This window comes from Triturus cristatus, chromosome 6 (assembly GCF_964204655.1).
Source record: "Triturus cristatus chromosome 6, aTriCri1.1, whole genome shotgun sequence".
In the NCBI taxonomy this organism is placed as follows: domain Eukaryota; kingdom Metazoa; phylum Chordata; class Amphibia; order Caudata; family Salamandridae; genus Triturus; species Triturus cristatus.
This window is the reverse complement of record NC_140589.1, coordinates 1,459,492,959-1,459,519,144: the sequence shown is the minus strand read 5'-3', so window position 1 is coordinate 1,459,519,144 and position 26,186 is coordinate 1,459,492,959. Positions and strand designations below refer to the sequence as shown.

Here is a 26,186-nt window from a genome sequence, read left to right as displayed (position 1 = left end):
AAACTAGACTATTTTTGTTCTGAATTTAAAAATGTTGACCCATAAAAAGGTTAGATTGTGATGGTCCTGCCAAACGACTAACACTAATTATTGCAGGCTCTCTCTCGCACCTACAAAAACTTTGTAAATATCAATAACATGGACATTCAAGCTGAAAAATAACTCCAGAAATCGGTTCAGTGGAACTCAATGAAGATAAAGTAAGGACTATGGAAAATAGGTTTAAGCAGTATTATTTTATAATTCTGTTACTGTATTAGTCAACTGATGAGCAAATGGACTAATGTTCAAGCTAAACAATCCTTCATAAAATCAAACTTGACTGATAACCATCCCAGAAATGGTGCGATTTCATAAAAGTCTATAACTCCAATAGTTTCGCAAAAATGCTTCTCCAATAGGTGAGCGTTATTCTGAATTCTTTACTGATGAGAAACACCTATTACTGTCCCTACTCCAGGACATGCCCCAAAGCCCACTGAAGTCAGGAGTTAATTAACAATCAACTGGCTTGCCTTCAGCCCATCCCCTATTAGGGGATCAAAATTGCCAAAAGCCTGCTACCTTGCAACTATACAACAAACGCATCCAGTCTTCTCTTGCTAAATTGCTCGGCCATCATACTGCCCCACATTCGGTCAAACATTTGTAACTCCTCATTTCCACTGCAAATTTCTGTGACTGCCTATAAAGCAAATGCAGTTCCGGACGACCTCAACAGCTACCGGATAATTACTGATCACCTGTTCCTGGCTCAAAGTTATTAGAAGCTTCTTTATTGCATTCCACCATAACTGTATCATCATGCTACTTGCCACTCATCCATCCACCCATCGAGCTTACAGAGGAATAAAGTACTGATACTTCTATGCTACAAACCGTTGAAGATTGTCTACATTCTTGGGAAAGGGGAACCCAGTCTCCTGATTCTCCCCAAATTGTCCTCCATATAGTGGAGCACACAGACCTCTTTGATGCCCATAAAAACCAAATGGTTATATGCTAAATCGGTTTTCATCTTGCTCAACCACCACTGCCGACATGTAAAGTGTGATAACGTCTTCACCATCCACATCAGATTCCTTTTAATGAACCCAAAGGTTCCATTTTAGCTACTATATTATTCAATATATATGTGGATCCTCTCAGTGGACACCTACAAACTAATGTGAATATGATAAATACATGCAGCTGTATCCAAAACAAACAAAAAAAACCTTCGGACATAACTCTGCTTTCTCAAACACACAAGACGACTCAACTTCCATTAATCCATTTGGATCCCTCTAACTCATTAGTACAAGTCTGGTCGAAGTCTAAATTGTTCGTTATCCCAAATATCAAATGCTTGGGCTATATTTTGCATGGTGGACTAGATTTGCAAGGCATTGTGAATACTATGACAAAATTCAACTTATGTTTAAAGATATCAAAAACCTTTTGCTGGTAGAGGACTACATTTGATTAAAATCTTAGTCCTTTACAGATTAATCATGGTGCTCTTTCATTTACCGAAGACTCAACTGGCTCCCATTCAATGTGTCTCGTATAATAGTACAAAATGCTTGTATCATGTTGTAGACCCCTATTTAACGTCACATATTTATAAACTGCCATGCCTCATACACAGGATCCTTTAACTCCATCCCTTCAACTGGCGGAGAACACGAACATTGTTGGGATGCAAAGTATGCTCTGCAGTGCTGACCTTCGACAGACTCGTGTTCAATCAGTAATGCGCCCTCTTGTCATTGAGCTTGGGTTCTGCCTTAGAATCTGAACTTCATTCCTCTACCTCTGCTAGTAACTTCGTCAAACCTGCTACCTCTCCACCAAGGTGATCGCTCTTTGATATAGTGCTTAAGTGCTGGACATTACTTTAAACTGTACTTCTTCCCTTTTTAGGTTGCGCCTGGGCAATGCATGCGCTTCTCTGCGAGGCATGCTCTATTAGAGTATGGAATTGAAGCTACGCCCATATTTTTCATTGGCTTGTGTCATTGTCCTTTGTAAGTGCTGGCTTCTGATCCGTTAAAAGGCTTGTTAGTCCCTCCTTAGTACTGCCTTGTCTTCATTTGTAACCTTCCATGTGGACTGGCCCTTTTACTTCCGTTACACGGTATGCCTTATTTAGTCTGTAAGCACTATTTTCTTTAGTGAGTTTCTCGTACTGCAGGCACTACATGCTTTCCTGCAACATTCAACGGGCCTTGCGTGCTTTAACTTGCCAAGCAGCCCGGGACAATGGTGATTGTTTCTTGGAAGTGAATTAGGTGCAGCATTTACAAGCGTTTGAGCTATTGGCATTGTAAATGACAATGCCTTTTTATCTGTTAATTATCAAAACAGATAAATAAAAGGCATTGACATTTACAATGCCAATAACAAACTCACGCAAATGCGAGATCTATTGCATTGCATTGCAAAGTAGTCTTCTAAAATCATGTCCTAGGTTATTATGTTTGCATTTCTCTGACTGAACTTGGACCAGGGTTTGCATTCTTCCATGTTTACTACATTTGCAGGTAGGATCTTTTAATCTCCCTGCATGTGTATATTTACTGTTATAATTGTCTGAATATTCTCAAAAAGTGCCTTATGTTTCAAGTCTCATCTCACTTTGCACAGCAATTTAATCAAACTACCATGCAACTTTGCTGTTTGCAAATATCTACGTTTTTTATTCACTTTATGCTAAGATGCTATTTGAGCCTGGTAAGCAAAAAAAGAGGAAAAAGGCTAAAATAAATAAAAATACGTATAGTATTTGGTTACTTTGGAGCTATTTGGTGGGGAACACCAGATTTAAAAAATTGCATTCCCAAGCAGTTTCTGAATTTATTTTCACTTTCTTTATCACAGCCCTACAAGATGCAGCCCACATGATACCCTTCATCCGGTCATCGATGCCCTTAAATTAGACAGCTTTTTTTTCATCATTATGAGTTAAGTTTTACTGAAGCTTGTAATTTGGCAACTCCTCAAGGCTGTTCGAAGCTTATCGTAAATATAACTAATGTACTACATTAAACGTCTGGCTAGACAAGGTCCCAAAGGCAAAATTATTACCAAACACTACTGAATCGCTAAAATTGCCATACCAAGGCAGCATCATATGCATAAACTACATAAAAGTCACACTCCCGACACACAATTCTGATAAACTTTCTTTAAAAAACACTTTCTATGCTGCATTTATTGTTACAGTACTATGCGGATTATTAGTATTTTTTTTTACGCAACAGCTGCTAGCTGTTTAAAACAAGCATTGGCATAGTCAATAGGTCTTGCCTTTGGGACCTTATAAGTGTTTAGCCATGCAACAGTTGGTGTTGTTGCACCAAGGATATTGTGCTGCATAACTAAATACTTACAAGGCCCCAAAGGCGAAACCTATTGGCTATGCCAATGCTGGTTATTTATGTTTGTTCCTGCGCACTCTTTTCCTTTCCCTTCTGCTTATCAGCAGGGCTTCACGGATGTACTGATGTGCCCTTCTGTCTGCCTGTTTGTATGTGGCTTTCCCCTCCCTCCTCTCGCTCTGAGCTCTCCCGCACCCTCCAAGCACACACACAGCTGTCGGTTTCTCACGGCCGAGAGACCTTGCACTGTGAATCCTCCACTTCTGCTCTCTATTCCCAGTTAACCTGCGCGCTCTGCAAGGGTGCCCCTAAAGCATAACAGAGACTATCATGCAACCTGTGCCCCTACTCATGCCAAGCGCACTGCTGGATGCCCACCACGGTGCTGGAGAAAGTAGTGGCTCTTTCTGCAGGACAAACACCCCTTCGGGGAAGCTCCTGGTAGGCAACAATGTATTGCTTTCCATGTTCATTTACTGCGGCTGAAGTGCCTGCTAAATTAAACAAGCAGGTTTTAGGCTTCCATTTTTATATCCAGCAAAGCTGAGATTTGCATGTTGGAAAAAAACACATTTTCTCGGGTAAATGCTGCCCATGATTATTTGGAATGCCAGGAAGCACCAACTGACAACACCCGACACCACTTTGAGCCCCTTTATCATAGAGATGGTTTACTAAGTGTTCAAGATGGTTGGCTTTGACAGGTACACCCTTAAAAGGTAGTTGGGAGGCTTAAAATGTATAATGTTGTTCATGGGGACTTTGTATTTTCAACGTCTTTGAGACTGCAATTCTAAAAGCATGTGTGTTTATCGTTACAGAATATATATATCTCCCTTCTCCCCACCATCCCCTTTGTTTCTTGAGATGTGTGCATTTCTTTCTCGGAGGTTCTACTGCAAGGCTATGCGTGTTGAAGAATTGCCTTAAGCAATGTAGATTGGGCAATGGTGTTCTGTGAACTTTCTTTAAAGATTATTTAATATTAAACATTATTACAGTAAGTGGCACAAAGTTCCAAAGTTAAAGCCCATAAATGGAGAATATCTGTTCTTATGCCTGGAGATTGGCACAGAAAACGCGAGGTGGACCACTGAACACAGCCTACCCGGACAGATCTGTCCCAAACACAGAAGTGCCTCATCAGTCGCACACTTAAAAGTCAAACACCACAATTTAAACTTTATCTGCTTCCCACGTGAAAACCTGTGCAGACTTTACATTAAAGGACCAGCAGAAACTGGCTTTGTTTTTCTGAAACCAATTTAAAACGATTCTATCACCCGCATTTGTCGGGATTTAGCTAGCGGGGGCTCCGGTTCAGCGGCGCTTGACCGCCATCTTTGAGTGGGTGAGTGAGGCTTGGGACACTGTAGGCGCCATATTGGGTGGGTCAGACGCCTACGAGGCGGTAACCGCGCAGCGTAATACTATAAAATCAATGGAGATGCGTTCGCGCGCAGCGGGCGCACCGTGGGCGCGCCGGAGGTGCGCCAGAGGTAAGCCCGTTTGCGCCCGTTCGCGTCCCGGTACCTCCTGGCTCCAGAGACCCAATGAGGACACACTTAGTGTATTCGAGAAGAACTGTGTGCTCTGAACCACCACTCGGCCTCACATAAAGATTCTGCCGTGTGGCCACCGTCTTCGCCCCCCATCTCCTGTGGCCTGCTTAATGTCCGCTCCCTTGTAAAGCACTATGACGAAATCTTTTTGTTGATAGAGTCAGCTAAATTGGATATTTTATTCCTGACAGAGACCTGGACTACATCAGATAGTGGAGCAGAGTTGGCCTGGGCATGTCCCCCAGGATATTTCATCAGACATATCCCTCGAACTACGGGTAGAGGTGGCGGAGTGGGGTTTATTTGTAAAGACACACTTGCCCTCTCACAGTTTACAGTTAAACAGGTGGTGGGCTTTGAACTTCTGGGATTTTCCTTAATGGCTCAGGGTGGCACAGTTTTTGCTGGTCTTTTGTGTTACAGACCTCCCTCCGGTATAGCCCCTTCTTTTCAGCAATTTATTGACCTTGTGTACAATTTATCCAACTCACATTCCAACTTTATAGTGCTGGGTGATTTTAATTTACGACCATTAGGCCCACAAGATCTAGCCTACAGAGAAATATGCCAAGCATGCAACAACATACAGCTGGAACAGCTTGTGCAATGTCCCACACATGTGAAGGGGAACATTTTGGACCTGGTCTTTGCTGATAAAAAGTTGGTTGCCATTAATGAAGTCCTGGATCAATGCTGGACTGATCATGCTCTGATCCTCATGTCTATTTTTGTGGCTGGAGTGCAGCGCAGTGACAGCTCGGCTGGGTATAAATTTAGCAGACAGTGGTCCCGTCTACTAAGGGGGTAAAGTTTACCTTCCCTGTTGCCTACAACCTTTGAGGTGCAGGAAACGGTGGATAAAAGCTACACTACCCTGTGTAAACAGATTGTAACATCACTGGATGTACTGATCCCTTTAAAAAGGGTGAAGAACAAGCCTCGGAGAACCAATGCTTGGTTCACTGGTGATCTCAGCCAACAGAAACTCCGCTGTAAACAGGCGGAGCGTGCTTGGAGGAGAGGGTACGCGGACTCAGATCGTGCACAATACAGACAGGCCCTGCGGGAAAATAAAGACCATCTAAAGTTGGCTAAGGCGAAGTTTCTGGAAGACTCTTTGACTAAAGCCACTAATAAATCGCAGACCCTTTTTAAGCTGGTTAACAACTTAGCAAATCCGGCTTCTGCAGCCCCAGCTACCACACCATCTCAGGAGCTGTGTGATTCCTTGGCCTCTGCATTTGAGGAAAAAAATCAGACTCATCTTGAGTGGCCTCTCGACTCCGAGCCACGTGGCCCTGATGGAGTCTTCCCCACGGAAACCTCCTCACCCTTCAGGTGTCGAGGAGGTTAAGGGGGAACAACAGCTATTATCTTGCTTTCCTATCCCTTCCTTGGAGGAATTCTGCATAGTGGCTAATGGTGTGTCGTCGGGTTCCCCACTGGACCCCCTGCCACATAGGATATGGAAGGCCTTTCAGATAGAGTTGCTACCTCCGTTGTATACCATCTGCTGTCAGTCTTTGACTTCAGCCACGGTTCCTGATAGCTGGAAGCTCGCAATCGTGACACCGTTGCTAAAAAAGGCCTCCCTGGACCCGCTTTGTCCTGCCAGCTATAGACCCATCTCGCTGCTTCCATTCCCTATAAAAATTCTAGAGAAGTTAGTTACAAGAACTTTATCAAACTTTCTGGAATCCAACGCTTGTTTGGACGCTGTCCAGTTTGGTTTCAGGCCGGCGCATGGGACCGAGACCGCCCTGATCACCGTGCTTGACGATCTGCGAACGCGTGTCGATATGGGTAAGGCAGCATTTTTGGTGCTGCTGGACATGTCGGCCGCGTTCGACACGGTGGATCACGCTGTCCTGCTGGATCGCCTCAAGGGGGCAGGCGTGGGTGGTCTGGCGCTGGGCTGGCTTGAATCTTACCTGGAAAATAGGCAGCAAGCAGTTGCATTACCACCTTTTCGGTCAGACACACGTCAGGTGAAGCAGGGTGTGCCACAGGGGTCTGCGATCAGCCCGATCCTCTTTAACCTATACCTCCGGCCCCTAATCAGTTAGATAAAATCCTTCGGTATCTCGGTTATCAATTATGCCGATGATACACAACTGATTTTTTCTTTTGAGGGTAAGGAGGCGGTTTCGAGGGACACTTTCCATCAATGTATGTCGGAAACAGCAGAATGGCTTCGACTCAATTCACTCCAATTCAATGGGGCAAAGACTGAAGTGCTTCATTGCTCATTGGATCAGCCCTCCCGCACGTTACCAGAAGGTTTCTGGCCAGCCTCTATCTTAGGTACGGTGACAGCGGCGGAATCGGCCCGTAACCTGGGGATTGTGTTTGAGCCTGGGCTGCAACTAGATGCCTCGGTGAATAAGACTATAGCTACGTGCATGGGCCTGCTTCGAGCCCTACGTAAAATCTTGCCGTTGCTCCCCCCACAGGCTCGAATAGAGGTGGTGCGCAGTACTTTACTCAGTAGGTTAGACTACTGCAACGCACTACTTCTGGGGGCACCTAAGTCTCTAGTAGGTAGGCTGCAGAGGGTTCAAAACATGCGGCCAAACTGGCTTTAGACCGACCTCGCTCTGCATCATCTTCAGAAGCTCTGTCTGACCTCCATTGGCTGCCTGTTCAGCAGTGTATTCTCTTTAAAGCTGCCTGTATTGTGTTCAGAGCGCTGCATGGGTTGGGACCGCTGCCACTTCAACATCTCTTCTCGTGGTACCAGGCTGCCAGACCCTTAAGATCCTCCTCGGCTTTTTTGACCATAGTCCCTAAATTCGTTAGAGTGAGGATGGGTGGTCGTGCCTTTGGTTTTACAGCAGCTAAACTGTGGAATACTCTCCCTCTGTTGCTAAGGAGTAAGCAAGAATTCCCCTCCTTTAAAAAAGAGCTGAAGACCTATCTCTTTCCAAAGTAATGTAGTGTATTTGATCTGATGACTCACCTATGGTCCAGCGCCAGGATACCCTTGGGGTGACAGTTGCGCTCAATAAGAATTTAATACATACATACATACAATACAACCCGCAGTAATATGAATTTTTAGTAAGTCACATGGGCAAAGGAGAAAATGTTAGTTTTCAATCTATTCGGCTTAAAGCTCACACATTATCATTATTAAAAGCAGATTCTCAGATTCTGCCCCAAGGCTCTCCAGCACACCACCAGTATACAAGTTTAGCTACAGGAGTAGTAGCCACTGCAATAGACGGAGGGCCGACATAAGCAATCAATCAACTTAGTATTTAAAATAGTACACTGCTCTTAATGGCTACTGTATACAAATATAAATAGGGGTGACTTTACATAGGATTACAAATCGCACACATGAAGTGCAAAGATTGGGTGAAGACCGCAAGCAGAAATTATTCTTACATAATTTCCTTAAGGGGGGGCAGAGGGAGGGGGGGGGGGGGGGGGCAGGCTTGAACCACACCTGGTATCCAGCATAGGGCTGTACCTAAACAGCAGAACAGCATTCAAGATGCCCTGACGCCTTATGTTGAAAAATGGCCATTTACAAAACGAGATATATTAAAAAAAATATATATATATCAGAGCATGATAAAGACTTTACAAAAATGTATGGCCAAATAACTAGTGCACATTTAATTTTGAAACGAATCGACAGAGGGTGACTTAAAATAGTAAAAATACTCTAATATTTTTCAATGCAAATAAACCAATCACTGTAATTAAAAATGTAGCACTTTCTCAATCATAAACGTTGCCTACACCCTGCTCCTTGCTGAGTCAGATACTAAAGTGACACCCTATTTAGCCAGTCTACATAGATGTTTAGGAAATTAACTGAAAACAATACTGCAAGCAAAATACATTTAAAAAAATGCAAAGTCCATTTCCGTAACTTTTGTCGATATTTCTCTACATTAACTGACAAAGAAGAGAATCCATGCAACACCCACCTCCAAATAAGATTAGGGTTTGTTTCTTATTTTTCACTGTTTTTTTCCAACAAAGAATTAACAGTGGAGCACTTTCTAACTATAAATAAATGTTCTTATTTATTCTGTGTTTTATGGACGGACCGACCGGCTCCGAACTTCAACCAACAAAGCTCTAAAAAAAAAAAAAAAAAAAAAAAAAAAGGGATTGTTAATGAAACCCTTTGAAGCAGACGAGGTGGTGGTGGAGGGGCAGAGCGAGGGCTTGGGAGAGCGCTGTGCTTTATGAGCCATGACGGCCAGACGGAGGAAAGACAGATGGCTGCTGCACGCGTGCACGCGCTCATGAACGCAAGCTTCATGCTAGGAAAAGCCTCTGGTGGCACTTTTAAAAGCCACTTACTAAATGTCTCGAAGAGACAGCCTGGGCTGTCTCAGGCGAGACCTAAAAATTAAATTAGGGCTGAGGGAAATTAAACATACTTGCAGAAGCATATTTCCTGCAACCAAACGCAGCATTTAGATGATAGATACTCTGTTATCCTGGGGATAGGCCGAAACCAAACAGCAAACGACCGCTCCACCCGATAAACCAGTCAATCTAGGAAAACAAAACTAATAGATACATGTGGACACATTGCCCACTATTTTTAGGTCTCGCCTGAGCCAGCGCATGCGCTGCTCTATGAGACATTTAGTAGGGGCTTTAAAAAGTGCTACCACAAGCTGCTTTGGCTGGCCTAGCGCTTGCGTTCATGTGCGCAACTGGCAGCTTTCAGCGCCTGATCAGGCACCAACTGACTTTCAACGCTCCTCCGCCCCTCCCCCGCGTCGCGCTGCTTTCTCTTTCGCACCACTTTTGAAGCCGGGCTTGGTTTTTTTTTTTATTTTATAGAGAAGTGCTCCTTTTCTGCAGAGCGACCTGCACGTCAGGGACTAAGTCTGGCGCTTCTAAATAAGGGCATACCTGCTGCAGGTAAAGTCATTGTACTAACACTGATTTAAATGGCTTTTAAGTTGATGGGAGTGGGGCAGTAAAGGGAGTTCTCTTCTGGTCAGCTGCACTCATTCATAGAAAGGCACTCGTCAAGTGCACGCACCCACTGGCTATGCAAGAATATCAACAGAGCGTTATTTCAATAGTTTTAAAATCATTTAAACTTAGATTTGACCCTCAAAGTGTGATGTCTGCTTTTCCTGACATAAACTGGTGCCTGTACATGCAGCCAATATGTCAGGCACAAACTTCTTGTGTTCGTGCGGATTTTTCAGCCTAGGCTCAATTAGTTACAACGCACTAAATCAAGTGTTCATGACCAGTTCCCGTGTAGCATTTGTGCTTGGTTTAGTGCCTGGCAGACAGGATGGTTACAGATGGGTTTTTTTTCCAGCACATCAACCCTGTTCTTTAGAGCCACCCCTTTTCTTGAAGTAGTCGGAAACCAAATAGCGTGCTGTGTCAGCGTTATACAATTACTGAGGTAAACCTGGAGTAATGTGCAATAAATAGCAAGGTTACTTGCACATTGTTCCCCTTTATCACATCCTTACACATGAGTGCACATCTGTGGCCAGAGTTTACAAAAGACATAGGCACAGCTCAAGTGCTAAGTTACTGGTATTTGTATGGGACATGATTATGTCTTGCGTTGCCTCACACTAACGACCTGTCTGGGTGTGTCCATTGCATCACTTCTTTGTGATGTCTGAAACGCACATAGTGGCATCTTCTGGACTGCCTAAAGGTTTTGCTGCACAGTTTAGGTGGCCTTGCTGAGCAGTGTGTGTGTGTGAGAATGGAGGCTAGTCAGGTGCTTGCAGGGTGCACTGTTGTGATGGTTTATGTGCTGTGAGAATTGTTTTGGGGAAGGCATAATGTCAGTGTATAGCCTTTGGTCCTGTGTTGGGTATAAAGCAGACTGGATGCTCGATGACTAGACGCTTACATTTTTGGTGCATAATTGCAGCAGCTGGAGAAAAGTTTGTCCATATTATAGTTACAGGCATGTGGGAGTTAGTCTACTGAATTAGAGGCCAGGTTTCTTGCTCTTCTTTGTGTTAAGGTTGGGATGAACTGGGAGTTTGACATTTTGTGGGTGTGAATTAGAGGTTGTTGTTCTAACAGCATTACTCTTTCTGAAGCCACATTACCAATACTAATTCTCTGTTGGGGTTATGAAATTGCAAGCAGTTTGTTCACATTTTATTGGTGCGCCAATGCTCATAGTTTCTTGGGTGTTACGTACAAAGGGTGGTATGACAATTGTGCTCCGAGTTTCTTTTTTTTCGTCCTCCCTAAGAAACATCTCTTCCCCTAGCTTATGGCTACTTGAAGCAAAAGCTTCCGGCTTCTACTTGACCCCCTCCCATCACCAGCATGGTGTTCAAGATGCTCCTGCACCATTTCCACACACGAGCGCATGCATTTGTAAATGAACGGCACCACATTCATTTTACGCGCTCCTTTAACTGTTCATGTACGGCGCCGCGTTTATTTTCATTTCTTTCCCACACACAGCAGCCTGTTCTTCCCCATCCCCCAATCAGCCCCTCCAGCTGTTCACTGTTGAGAGATCTCGTTGTCCTGTCCGACCCTCATCTACCCACCCCTCCTCCACTCTTAACCATTTCCCTTGCTGCAGTCTCCTGAGCGCCCCTCTCTTGTCACAGCAGACAGTCTATAAGACATGTAACCTTTTAAAACCAGCATCTACAACGCAATAGAGCTCCCATTACTTAAAGTTTGAGCTATTGGTGTGGCAGTATTATTTGCAACGCCAGTAGCTTAAACTTTCAATGATGCGAGCCCTATTGCATTGCAAATACGTCTGATTTAATGTGGAGTGGGAACCAAGATACCAACCTGCGCCGCCTTGCGACCCGTCCGCGGGCTCCTTGTTTACCTTTCCCTCCGTAAAGTGTTCACCTGTTATTAACTCCTAGCTATCGCCTCGCTATACGTGCGAGATCCCGAATGACTGCGCAATCGGCCCACATCTGGAAACTCCTAACAAGCTCCATATGCTTTCGCTTGCTTAGTTTGCTCGAAACCTTCATGCTGGGTTTTTAATATAAATCTAGAGATTCAGTATTTACAAGCGTTAGGCCGCATACGCATCTAGACATTAACAGCATATGAGATGTTTTATGAGGGCAAACATATCAAAGAGACAAATGAGCATCTGCAATGCAATAAGTCTCATTACTGAAAGTTTGAGCTATTGGCGTAGCAGTATTATTTGCAACGCCATTAGCTTAAACATTCAGTAATGCGAAACCTGTTGCATTGCAAATGCTTTTTTTTTTTTTTTTATTGCAAATGGGTAATGTCCGCTCTATATAACAAGCTTTTGCAAGGCAATAGGTCTTGAATGTACGCGAGTTTGAGGTATTGGCATTGTCAATGACAATTCCTTTTATTTAGGTTTTGGTTTTTAAAACATAAATAAAAGGCATTGTCATTGACAATGCCAATAGCTTAAACTTGCATGAATGCTAAATACTTATAAGGTCCAAAAGCGAGACCTATTTGGCTATGCCAATGCTGGTTTTAAAAGAGAACCAAACTTTTTAGAGGCTATCCAAAGCCAAACGAGAACACAAAACATGCATGTAAAGATGAGTGTATTTATTCAGCTGGTGGAAAGGTTCCAAATGTGTGCAAAGTATTATTCTGCCAGAAATCATAGCCTCAAGTCAGTAGCTTTCCTATTATAGCCCCCTCCCCTCCCCCCCGAAAATCTTCCGATTTTTAGCAGATGGCCACAATCAGCAACCAGGATTCGTTTTTAACACAACTATACTAGGACTAGTCCTAGTCGAAGTCCTCCAAAAACTAGAGTGAAATAAGTGAGACCATTCAGTGTTTACTCTTGCCACTTATTGATGTTTCACAATAAGGGCGACAGCTGAAAAAGGGGCGCTGCTCAGTTTAGAATAAAGTTTAAAATGTAACTATTTTTAGTTGACAAGCAGTTGCAATATGTAGGAGATATGCACAACATTATAAACAAGCATGTGCAATGCAATAGGTCTCACATTTAGAGAGAGTTTGAGCTATTGGCAATGTAAACGACAATGCCTTTTATTTATGTTTTGGTTTTTAAAACATAAATAAAAGGCATGGTCATTTACAATGCCAGTAGCATAAACTCTTGCAAATGCGAAATCTATTGCATTCTAAATGCTAGAAGGCATCGCTGAGTTGCCCCCTTCTGTCTCCCATGGCCTTGAAGAGCTCCCAGTTTCCTACGAGTTAAATAAACAAGCCGGTGGTCACAACCGCGCACGAGAGACCCTCCTGCAGTAAGAGAAACTCATTAAAGAAAATAGTGCTTACAGACTAATGAAGATGTACAGTGTAACAACCGAAGTAAAAGGGGCAGTCCTCATGGGAGGTTACAAATGAAGACAAGGCGGTACTAAGGAGGGACTAAAGTCTAATAACGAGTTAGAAGCCAGCAATTACGAAGGACAATGAAACAAGCCAATGACAAATATGGGCGGAGAGTGGGCAGGGCTTCAAGTACATACTCCAATACAGCAGGACTCTCAGAGTAAGCAAATATTGACTTTGGAGGTCTTCATCACCGCCACCCCACTTCCATAACATATGTTGATATATCGTAAAGTGAACATCACTGTAAACCAAATGACCACCTCAAAGATGAGAAAGAAATGTGATACAGATTCTTAATTTCTACGAAATAACTAAGTTTTAACGATAAGCTGCTGCAATTTCTCCTGCAGTCTCTTCAAGAGAATTGTGCGACAGCCAATAACTTTCCATGGTGCCTGCCTTACCAAGCAATGTCATTGCCAAAATCAAACCCCGATTCAGCCTTTGGAGACTAGGACTAAGTGAACGGTTAAGAAAGAAACGTACTTACAGGTAACCTGCTCTCTGTCATAGGCCACTTCATTAAATCCACTAACAGTATTTTAGCCTGGAGCCAAGACAGGGCATTTAAAAAAAAAAAGAAACCTCTCAGATAACACATTTAAATATTGTATTAATATTGTATTAAGGCAGTGACTGGCCTGTCTGTTAGCACCCCTTTACTTCCCTTGAGGCTTGATATAGGCCTCTGAAGGGATATCTCAGAAGGGATAGGGTTGAGACCAATTTTTTTTTTATTGGAGGCGGCCACTCCTGAACTCCTTACTTATTGCCTGGAGTTTGAATACATTTTGGGTCTACCTGGTGCTAACAAAATCCCTTGGATAAAGTACATCAGAGAAACCCTTGGAAAGTCAGGCAATGGGATTTTGGGGGAAGAGCCATGTCCTTTAGTAAGATAAACATCAAAACCAATTATGACCAGCACATAATGAGCCTAATGCAGTCACAACCCTCCTTTGGACCCTTGTCCAACGCTTTCATTTTGGTGAAGGATGAGTTTAGGGTGGAGCGGTTCCTTGAGGAGACTGAACCTACAGCAACTAGGAAGCTCTACCTCCAGTTTCATTATGGCCCCCTCCTCGTGCTCTCCTTCACCACAGGTTGGTTTGGTGTCCTTCCTATGGTGACATCAAGGAAACAGTGGAGTATGCACTGTTTTTTCGCCCTGCCTATGTGAAAGGTAGGAAAAAATGGATACTCCCAGTATGCTGGAATATAGGGTCAGGAAATATGAAGAGGCTCTTCGTATGCCAAGATACGACACGAGACCATGTTTTGTGTTTGGCGTCTCTCGTTAATGATTAAGAGGACTCGGTGCGTGATGTGCCGGCTCAATGTGGGGTCTGACAACAGAAGCAGAGGGTGTCATTACCAATTCCCTCCCCTCACATAACATTTGCTGTGTAATACTGTATAGGTCTCTTTAGTTGACCTATTGTATATAATAATTGTACTATGGTGCTTGCTTGTTACAAATTCATTTTTTGCTTTCGTGTACACATGCTTCAATTTTAACGTTTAAATATATATTTATCATGTTTTATCTCTATTTTTATGGCTTGTAGCTGAAAAAGGGTGATACTGGTATTAAGGCAGTACTTTTTAATAACTCCTCTTAGCATTAATAAAACTTAAGTAACTAGGCTAAAATACCTTTTATTATTGTTCATTGTAAGATGAGACGTTGGTGAAGGGCATGCTCTTGGAGAGAAAGACTGAGCTAGTGGACAATCACATTAAAGAAGCAGGCTGTGCTACTGCCCTAGAATGCTTTATTTGGGTGATGGGTGGGTTGTTTTGTGACTTTATGAAGATTTTCCTGGTAGATCCCCATTAAGTATTAGTGCGAAAGCTAGGAGAATTAACATGTGAGAAACTGCTAATGCAAATTTATTGCTAGGAATATTACTCATGAATGCAGTTCGAACAGCTAACATGCCCTTGGTGCTGCTCTTTGTCTACAACTCTAAGCCTACCTACAAGCCACCCATTAGCCTTTAGAAATATGTCCCAACATATTACACTATCTACCAGTCTATGAAGCATTCAGAAGTCGGCAAGCCAGTGTATAGGTCTTCAAGATGGAATTTATAATCTCCTTGGTCCCTTTCAAGGCAGTACCAAAGTACTTCCTTCAAATCTCTGCTGTGAAATGAGACCTGCACTAGAAAGGAAGAATTTGGGAAGAAAGATGATTTTGCCCAGTTTACATGAACATCCATAATCCTCTTCATTCAAAAGGCAAGACTAGCTACAGGAAAACGCATTGTTAAATATTGTACAAGGTTCAGAATACAAAGTCGGTCGTCAATTAACCTGCCAAGAATCAAATTCCTCACTTTGCAGGAAAAGTGTTGGTACTCACAGAAGTCCATACATTCAAATGAAGGGCCCATTAATTTATAAATGTTTCAGTCTGAGGGAGGTGCAGTCCTCCTTACTTAGTAACAGACTATCGACGAACATCTACAAAAAAATCTTCAGCCTTCGACAGATTGAATTAAGATACTTTAGAAGGATGTTTTCTATATGCAATATAGAATGTCATGTGTTCCACAAAAGACAGATCTAGGGTCAGACGACAACTGACCAGTAACCAGAACCGCATACTGAACAAACCTACCATAGAGCTTGTCTCACAATAATATTGAACACTGAACATCTGATTTAAACCTTTGAAACCACATTACTCATTGAGAAAACTCTTGGGCATACTGTGGTTCAGAGCGAAACACTTGTCTGCTACTTCATACTTTACAATAAATGAACAGATTCACTGACTTTATTCTCGGTCATCATTAATTGAAAGACAACTTATCAAAATCATGCTAAGTGGTAAGCTAGGTTACAAAACCCACTAGCTACATTTTCCAGAAATGTCACCACCCCAGGTAGCCTCATTGCTCTACTATTTAAGAGATGTACCAATTTTGGGACAGTAGGACTGCTGCCTAACACAAGTAGGATGCACAGCTCTTTTATGACTGTCCACACAGGGTATAGAAAGGAAACATATGTATGCCTGTACAGCATCACAGTTCTATTAAGGCAACGCTTCAGACAACTGAAAAGTCTCTGAATCTCAAGGGATGGGTTGCACGCTACACAGTTGAGGAGCTCTTTGTTGTAAGAGTCTTCTAGCAATTATACCAAGCCACTCTTCTACGTTCACTTTTTGGAGGGAGGGGGTGTAATGTCAAATAAAATTAAATCTAACGTATCAGGGAACCTTTTATATGCAAAAAAGGAGAGGCTAAAAAAAAAAAAACATGTTAACTTAAAACTAAAGTGCTGTGCATTGGAGGGAAATCCCTTAGGGCAATAAGGGTCAAATAGTGACCCTCTATATGCCTTTGATCAAATCAGAAGCAAAGAAGCCTTTTACCGAGCCCCTTTAATGGGTCTTAATATGCATAATATGGATAATATGGATGGCAAGCATTAGAATCAGACAGCAAAGGAAAAGGGCTACCTGCATAGTTGCAAGGAGGGAACGCAATCAAGAAGGCACCTCAACCCCAATTAGAAGAGGCTGTTGTTAAGTAGAGTACAAGGCTCAATTCATTCAAATTCCCTCAAGTCTTCCCAAAAGATGGGCAAAAGGAAGATGTGCTTTTGGCACCAGTTCAGGGTCTATTTGAAAGAGTGGAAGGTTCAGAACAATAAATGCAATCTCTTGTCGAGGTTGGAAAAAAAGCTGAGCGTATATGCATTGTGAAGGAAAAATGTCACAAAAAAAAGGTGCTCCAACATACAGGGGCTTAAGAAAATATAAAGAAACAATCTCACAAATTGTCTGCTGTGGTGAACTAGTGAGGCAAGCAGGGTAGGTACTGCACCGACTAAGTTTGGTCCTGCACCTATGAAAGTGGTGCTACTACCGTGTGATGACAAAGGAGACATTATACACACACGTTTTCTACTTGGAACTTAATTTCCGTTTACGGCTTTTTGTTTTGTTAGAGTGGCAACTTGTGCTATACGTTCGATATTGTACAGCGTGTTGATTGTTGCCCCTGAACTGAGACACCTCCGACCCCCACATACCCTCTCATAGCCCTTTTGACTCTCCTACATTCTCATTTACTGCCTACCTCCTACACACTAGGTTAAGGACTCCTCTTCTCTCTACATTGTGATGTGTGCCAACGTGGAGAGAGGAGTGGCGCTAGGGCTATCTCTGCAAGCATCTAAGTCGGTGTCGCAGAGAACAAAGTCATCAGTGACACACACAAGAGTTTGCAGGCTGGTGCAAAGTACGATACTGCACAACGTGTTTATAGCTAGGTCGTCAGATAAAGTAGGCTTATTCAAGAGACCATTTATAACTTCAGACCGATAACCAGCAAAGGAGACAATGTTCCTATTAGTGTACTGCATACAAGCTAAAAATGAAAAATCAGAACATGTGCAGCAGCTGCATCGAAAGAATCGACTTGAACATAATCGTCTGAAAGGTTTTGTATGAAGTGCAAACATAATTTTGTCTGTTTATACGTAGGCACATTTATTCTGAAATAAGATGTATGCGTAGTACAGTGTGAACTCTTAACGGTTTAACCGAAAATCCATACTTTTCTGTTAGGAGTAACAGATTTTTAAATGGCTATTTATATACCAATTAACAGTCAGCATTACAAAATGTTTCATCTCCATAAGGCAGTTTATCCTGGTGGAGGCAATTCCAGGTATACATTAAAGCACAAAAGACCGGTCAAGTGTCTGTGAAACGATGTCCCTTACCATTCCAAGCAAAGCAAATCTTAACATGGTACAATCAACTCAAACGCTAATTTTCTTCTTAATTCTTTAAAAACAGCCACGTTCGGATGTACCCAGGTGTCTTTGATTCCGTGTAAATAGGGAGACTGATTTGAAATGTTAAAGTCAACATTACTATGGGGACCAGTTTTGCTTCTGGTATTCTCCAACACACTAATTACACCAGTTTTCACCATTAAAGTATTTTGCAGATTATGTTCCTAATCCAACCTCACCCTTGGATGAAAGTCGTTTCCACTATTGCTACGAGAACAAAACGTTCACATTTTGAGGAAAAGTGGCCTGTGGGGAAGATTCCCAAGGAGCCACACAAATGGGTTGTATGTTGGAACAACGAGTTCTTCAACGACTCCCTAAACCACGCGGCCTGTACTATGACCGCGTCTCAGCAACGATTTCTGTTACCACGCATTCTTTTAGCACAAATTTTCGTGAGAAAGGAATGCATGGTAAACCACCCCCTAAAATCTATTCCGAATCCCTCCCACTCCCTAAAATCTACCCCGTTGACACCCCACCTCCCAAGCCCTAAAAACTTACATGAAGCCCCCTAAGCTCCTGATAACTAACCCTAACCACTCCCTAAAATTTAACTCAACCCCCTCACCCCCAAAAAACTATCATAACCCCCATCACCTAAAAACTAATACGAACCCCCGCACTCCCTTAAAACTAACTTGAATTCCCAACCCCTTAAAATCGACCCTGAACCCCTCCCACCCCCTAAAAACTAACACACAACCCCACCCACCCACCTCCGAACCCCTCTTACCTCTCCTCTTCCTCCGACAATTCACTGGACTGCCCATCCCGAACACTAGACTGCCTTAGCCTGAACCACGCAAATATGTGGTTCAGGCTAAGGTGTTGTTCGTGCAAATCATCGTTCAGCTTGCGTGACTCCGGAACTGGTTAAGAATGTTACTCACACAAATGTGATCCTAAGATTCATCTCAAATACCATTCTGCTTCACGGGGAACAAAGGTTTGCAACATAGAACAAAGGGCTACTTATTGAAAAGGGTCTAAAATAGAAGTAGGTCAACAGGCTGAGGTCAGGGTCTGTTTTTTTGGCAAAAGCCTCAAATAAAAAAAACTTGCAAAGGTAAACACATTTCTGTAAAGAATAAGCAGTCTGTGGATTTGTACGTACAAAGTGTTTCTAGAACAGACTACATGAAAGATCCATACCTTCCCTTGGAGAAGCAGAGTATATCCTGCTAGAGCAGCATGAGAACACAAAGAAAAGTCCATACAAAAACTAGCACTAACAAAGCCAATTAGTATTTCTGAGCGTCGCGTTACTGAATGCTGGTTTGTAAAAAACAATCAAGAAGTCTGCTTTTTAGTGATACCCCTGAAACTGCAAGGTCAGCTAGCTAAGGAGAGGTTTTTGCCCCATGGGCATGCACTGACTGGGGGGGGAAGTGTTCAGCAACACGGGGTACAATGCTGTGTAAACGAAACATCTACTGAACAAGAACGCGCTTCAGTGTTCGTGGCTGGCGTCAACATGATGTTAACCAAGGTAGAGTATAAAAGTGGTAGTGAATCAAGCACTGGCAAAGCCCAATCTGCCTTGACTTTGAGATCTATTGGCTTTGCCAATGCTTTTGGCAAACCTGAACAGATTAGTAAAAAGCAAAAAGCTTTTTAGCATCATCAAAAAACAAACAAAAGCTGCAACGACTCAGTTTGAACTTATTAAAAAAAATGTAAACTAACGTCTCAAGCTTCTAAGACAGTTATTGAGGCAAGTCATATTTTAAATGCAACTCTGTCTCTGAAAGACTTCAGACTGAAATAATTGATTTTGCAGTATCCTCCTTACCATTTAATTTCCCATTTAATCTTCTTTCTCAGTACAGGTAACCTCGCAGTTTTCAACAACTGTGCAGTGCTATGTATCTAAATTGTTATGGATTAGGTCTCTATTTTATTTCAACTAAACTTGTATTTTGTCCACACAAACACCCAGGGTCACCAATCACGTCACACCATAATCTGAAATGAATATAGGTTAAATACATGTAAAACGTGTGCTGTGTTGCAAAAAGACTGCACAACACCGAAGTTTGTTGTTGAAAGATAGTGCATATTCTCGATGTGTGCAACACTGAATTACATATTTATTTAATACGGGATGGCCAATAACAACTGCATTCCTACCAGTCTCCCTGAACCAACACAAGCACAATGAATGGCTGGAGCTCTGATTCACCCCAAGACGTTTGCCTCCGTCTCAATTTGAAACAAAACACTGAAACTGCAGAACCTTTTCTATATCAGCATATGAAGGCTCCCTAACATCTGGGATGGTCTTCTTCTGCTCCCCACCCCAATATCAGAATATCAGCAGTAGGTCTCCAGGAAACAACACTTTAGTTCCCAGCAAACCTGGAAGTATGTCACATTTCTAATTTTACCTGTCTTGCAGACTTCTAAAAATGACTTTAATTTTGTTTCAGGCCTATATTGAGGCTCTGGCACTCCTAGATCACTTCCAGGCAGAATTTAGGCTTTGGAATAGCAAGAGTCAATCTTCTGACCTTGCTGAAGTAACTCCTCTCGTTGGATGAAAAAACTGTATCTGGCCTGTGATTGTACATGGTCCCTTTTTAACAACATGCATCATCACAGTTCAGCGCATTAACTTTGCAGACCGGGTGATAGATTTTATAGCAGATGATAATTCCGAGTAGATATATATTTTTCTAGCTGTTTATTCTAAAACTATAGAAATTAGCTCCTTTAGCCTTTGCATTGCAGAGTACTTGCGTTATCACAGCCCTATACATTTGTGAAACAGACTACCAACTACAGTCTAAACAACAACATAGCAGGTACCCAGAACTGGACATGAACAACAACTTTACCCAAAAGAAAACAAACCGTGGCAATGCCAATAAGTCTGGCTTTAAAGGAATGTTATATGGTAATGTGAAGCATTACACGTAAATAGCACCGGACAAGATATGTATTTGTGTGGAAGAAAACTGTAGAATAATGTTGGTGTAGGTTTAACGGTCAGGTGACAGTTGCACTGTCAAGTCAGACCTAAAATTCCATGTAGGTTAATGACTGCCTTCCTCCATTGTGTGCTGCTGTCAGAAACATATCAACTTATCTATTAGTCTAAGACACTTTAAAAGCAGTCCAATGTCACATGCTTGCCCCATTAAGTTGAAGGTTAGGTTGCTAGATAAATCAACAAAATGAACAGAGCTGCGTGGAGGGCAAGTTCTTTTTTGTGGAAGCACACAACTCCATCCAAACAGGTACCTCTGGCTGCCAACATGTGAGCGGAGCCAAAGTCTCTCTTTAGTGATGCTCACATAATTGTCTGGTGACAGCTCTGCTGTCAAGACAGACCATAAAAGGCAAAACCTTTTTTTCAAAGGAAGCATGTGCTCAAGCTTCATGCAGAGGGACCCACAATGAATCATTGGGAACTGAAAAGGAAAGTGATGCCTTAAATGTGTTATGTCTGGATGAGCTGGAAGACAGATGAGCAGGACCATCTAGGACTCTGGATAAAGAAATATGGCAAAGGCAAGCGCACATGCATCTACTGGTGGTGGAAAATAAATGCTTACATATATACACTTAAGTTGCAAGTTCATGAATAAAAAGATATTAATACAAACAGACATGTTAAAACACAAAGTTGTTGTACATGGATCTATATGCAAGTTTAAAGCTGGGTAAGCAAGAAGGCCTTGTGGAATATCGAGGTAGAAATTAACAACACGGCATACTTTCAAAAACACAAATGCAAAGAAAGATCAAGCTAAATCTGCTCCAAAAGAGGTACCTCCAATGCAAACCCTACATGATTAGTAAAATTGGCATGGTCAGAGAAGTTAAAACAGTAGTGAAATTCAAATGTCTTTCAAAAGAAACAAATTATAGGGTACGGGTTATTTTAATTCTATCCAAGTTATCAGGCATGTGTGTAAGAAGGAAAGAGTAAATCGTTCAACTGTTAAACAACCCACAATAACATAAGCAAAGCATGAGGTGGTAATGTGTGGCTCAACTACTCAGACAAATGAAAGGAAGGAAGCTGCTCCATTTGCGATATCCCAAAAAAAGTTCCTTTGCTGTAAAGAATGCTTTACATGCCCAGGTTGAAACAAAACACAATGGAAAGGGACTTGTGACCCAGTAAGAAAGCTCTGGCTGGCTTAATCATAACAAAAGGAGAAGTAATCGCCACAGGCTGGGGCTAGTGGAAAATTAATATTACATTTGGCGTAATAAAAAGGCAAAAATGCACTGAATTCAAAATCAAACATTATCGTAAAATCTCATTGAAGGAAATGAAATAATGATCTTGAAGAAATTATAGTCTTTTGCTTAACATATAAAAACTCTTACTACAAAATTAAAAATAATGGAATTTCAGTTTCACCCAGTGCGAAAATACTGGATTAAAGAAAATTCTGCATTACTAACAATGTATCCTTCCCTACCCGTGGGTGTTATTATGTTATCATACATTCTAAGAATGTTTTAAATAACATTTTAAAAACAAGCAGTGGCATAGCCAATAGGTCTCGCCTTTGGGACCTTATAAGTGTTTAGCCATGCAACAGTTGCATAACTAAATATTTATAAGGTCCCAAAAGCGAGACCTATTGGCTATGCAAAGCGGCCGTGCGGCCGCGGAAGTGAAAGTGATCCCGATCAAACATCAAAGCGGTCGCGCGTCCGCGAAAATGAGGCGCGCGTACCCCCGCGCACATGCGCTGTAGCTCTAGGCTGGCCTGGTAGCACTTTTTGGAGCCCTCTCAATAAGTCTCGCCAGACCAGCGCATGCGCTGGGTCAGGCGAGACCTAATACTCCTACATGTTGAGGTGTCACCACAGAATGTGCTCAAGGCTTGGTTTTATTATACAAGCAAAGATGGCTAGAATATAGGAGGAGATAAGCAAGACGATAAAAAGGAACCATTTAAAAATGTGAACTAGTGAACTAAGCCTACAGTTCAATAAAGCACCGAACAGAGGGAGAAACTATTTAAAGGAAAAATCATAAAAACGGTATGCTAAATTAATAAACCAGGTTTAATTAAAAACGTACAATTTGGTGGATATCATGTACAAATATATTTTGCAGTTTGCAAGGAAAACTTTACAGAAGAGGCCTAAGAGACAGAGGTACACTTTCTGCTGAAATTACCAAATACAGAGTTGGAGTTTTGGTGTGGGTGGAAGGCTTAATAGGAAGACCTCCACAGTGATTCCAAAAATAACTGTTCACACAGAGTGAAGCTACCACCTCACAAAGCACAGGAATTTAAAAATAAAAAAATACATAAAAAAAAAAAAGTAAAACTATAAGGGAGCACTAGCAAAGTAAGTTGATAAACAAAACAGGAACAGAAGCATGTCGAAAATTAACTTCCTTCATTTGGAAGAGAATACAAGTAAAACAGGGAGCCAAAAAACATACAGAAGGCTATCGGGAGCTAAGAACAGGGTCCTGCACTCAAGTGCACCTTCATCGGAGACCTGGTCGTCACACCTAGAGCCTAGTGGAGATGCACAGTTCACACATTTTATCTGTAAACCTGTATGGCGCACACTGTAATACCATCACACTTTTCACATAGCTACATAAACAAAATAGGAATCTGAACTCAAAGTGTGACATTACATTAGGAAACATAATAAGCAAAGAGCGGCTACTTCAGGATATTAGATTGAAGGAAGAGATGCATTTGGAATGAAGTAATTCTTTTTGGTGCAGAGAAAAAACGAAATTGGGAAATGCAGGACTGGGCCTCACGGACCACAATATAAACAAGCACTTAAAACACCAAAAGATTTGGCCTCGACCTTGTTTTTTTACATTTTAATTGAAAGTACGGACAACAACAAAAAAACAAATATGGTTCTCATGTACTTCATATTTCACTGAGCTACCTGTTTTCCAATAGATTGTTAAAAAAAAAGCCTTTTGATTGTGCCAAGCATTTTATATATTTTTTTTGTAACGGCGACAAGAAGAAATCATCACCCAAGCAAGCACACAAATTATAGGCAGCTACTACAGCACTTAAACCCTTTAAAAGTAACCTTAAAACGGAGAAAGGAAATAAATCACCATCTAATTGGGCACCTAAAGGGCAAGCACAATAAACAGCTTACAATTCAATAGACCAATGGCTGGAGCCTGCTGATCAAAAGCCTCTTTATGTACATTATAAATTATTTGGGGGGAAAATAATATTCTGGAGAAGTTAGAAAGCAGTCAGAGAGGCTAGACCTACATATATATTCTAAATACTGAAAAGGGCAACAATGCAATAGTGAACACGGTTAGTTAATGTTGATCTGCTTTTGGAGAGTTGCAGGAGGAGGGGAGGTCAGATGCTGCCAAAGGTTTGCGTTGGGTACAGTTTAGACGAAAACTATACCCAAGTAACAAACGTGAAAGAAATCGTAAAAGAAAGGTTAATAATAGCAAGTAATGATTTAAATATAGAGGAAGAAATACACTATACTAGCTCTAAAATGCATCACCCACACTTAAATGGGCACTGGAGGGAATTTGAGAAGAATACATAAATCAGACTAGAAAAGTCTTAATAGAAAAAGTAATTTTATTCAAATGACAAATGTGTGACAAAAGACAAAAACGTTGTTTATGGAATAAAACTCGCATAGTCAAGCAATTGTTTTCCAACTATTTATTTTACATTCAACTTTAAATTAATAAATACCAGAATGCACTTTTCTTTTCGACCATCAATTTCATGCCAGTTGCTGGGATGGAAAAAGCGGCAGCTAGTGTTACCAATAGTATTTTCCAACTTAAAAACGAACAATCATTGGCATAGCCAATAGGTCTCTCCTTTGGGACCTTATAAGTGTTTAGCCAGAGATATTGACTTTGCCTAGGTCTTTAAGCTGTGCAGAAGTCTGCAGCATGCTGAAAAGTTACAATAAAGTGTCAGAAGATTTTTTGTTACCATAATATATGACCAAGAAAGCATTATGTACAACTGAACGACCATATTAAAAAAGTATTAACAACAAATAATGTCGAGGTTTTTTTTTTGTCCTTTCAATGCTGGCAACTTCTATCTGCCTGTCCCAATGGTTGCTTGTTATGGTTTTGTTTGGTATGGGTGGGCATAAATAACAGTCAGTCAGTCGTGAGAGAGACAGTGCGAGAGAGAGAGACAGTGCGAGAGAGAGAGAGACAGTGCGAGAGAGAGAGAGACAGTGCGAGAGAGAGAGAGACAGTGCGAGAGAGAGAGACAGTGCGAGAGAGAGAGACAGTGCGAGAGAGAGAGACAGCGAGAGAGAGAGACAGCGAGAGAGAGAGCGAAAAAGAGCGTGCGAGAGAGTCAGTCATTTTGGTGTCCAAGACTATTTTTTTTGTTCCAATCTGACCCAGGACAGAAGGGAGCACCACGAACATCTTTGCGAAAAGCTCTTCATTTAAGGGGCATAAACAATATTTCAAGCTCTTTGAATAAACCCATACAACAGGTCAAAAACAACTTGCCTTTTCACCTGCTTTGCCTCAAATGAGACGTCAAGCCTTTCAGATCAGGCGGCTGCATTATATTTGGTAAATTAACCTAAATCACTGCAGGTGCGTTATGTTAGGAGGAGAGTTTTAGGTTAGTCCTAGTCTTAACCGATGTACAAGAAGCTTCTTCTTCGCGCACTTAGCCAAGGATCACACATAGTCGCTAAATGGAGAACGCTTGAATGCTTCGCTCTGCTCCGTTTAGCTTTTAAATGCAAGTTCATACAACACGTAAAGTTCTTAATTAACAAGTTACTTCAGTTTACTACATTTTAAGTAAATGTTTTAAATTCGAGGCTTGGAATGGCAGTCATCTTTCCCCTTTGCTCAGCAATCGCGAAACTATTCATTGAACAACAGCCTTTTCACAGTGCTCACATAGAAGTGATTAATCCTTAATTATTCCCAACTGCCAAATACCCTCATCTCGTGTGCAAGATCTTCAGTATAGCGCTTACGGGCAACCCTCGTTAAGCTTGATATCTTTAGTCACTTCATACCTTTGAATCTAGCAGCACTTTGAATTCTGTGTCTTGTAGTTTACAGTTTATGATTACAAAAGTGAATTGAACAGTCCCATGATTAAAAATGCGGGTGACTGATAAACGA

General features: G+C 41.8%; 1 protein-coding gene across 1 annotated transcript in view; it reads right to left on the bottom strand.

The window, feature by feature from the left end:
• The window catches only part of RAB1A (RAB1A, member RAS oncogene family), a 162,282-nt gene that overhangs the window by 80,873 nt on the left and 55,223 nt on the right, over nt 1-26,186 (bottom strand). The gene's annotated exons all lie outside the window — the stretch shown is intronic.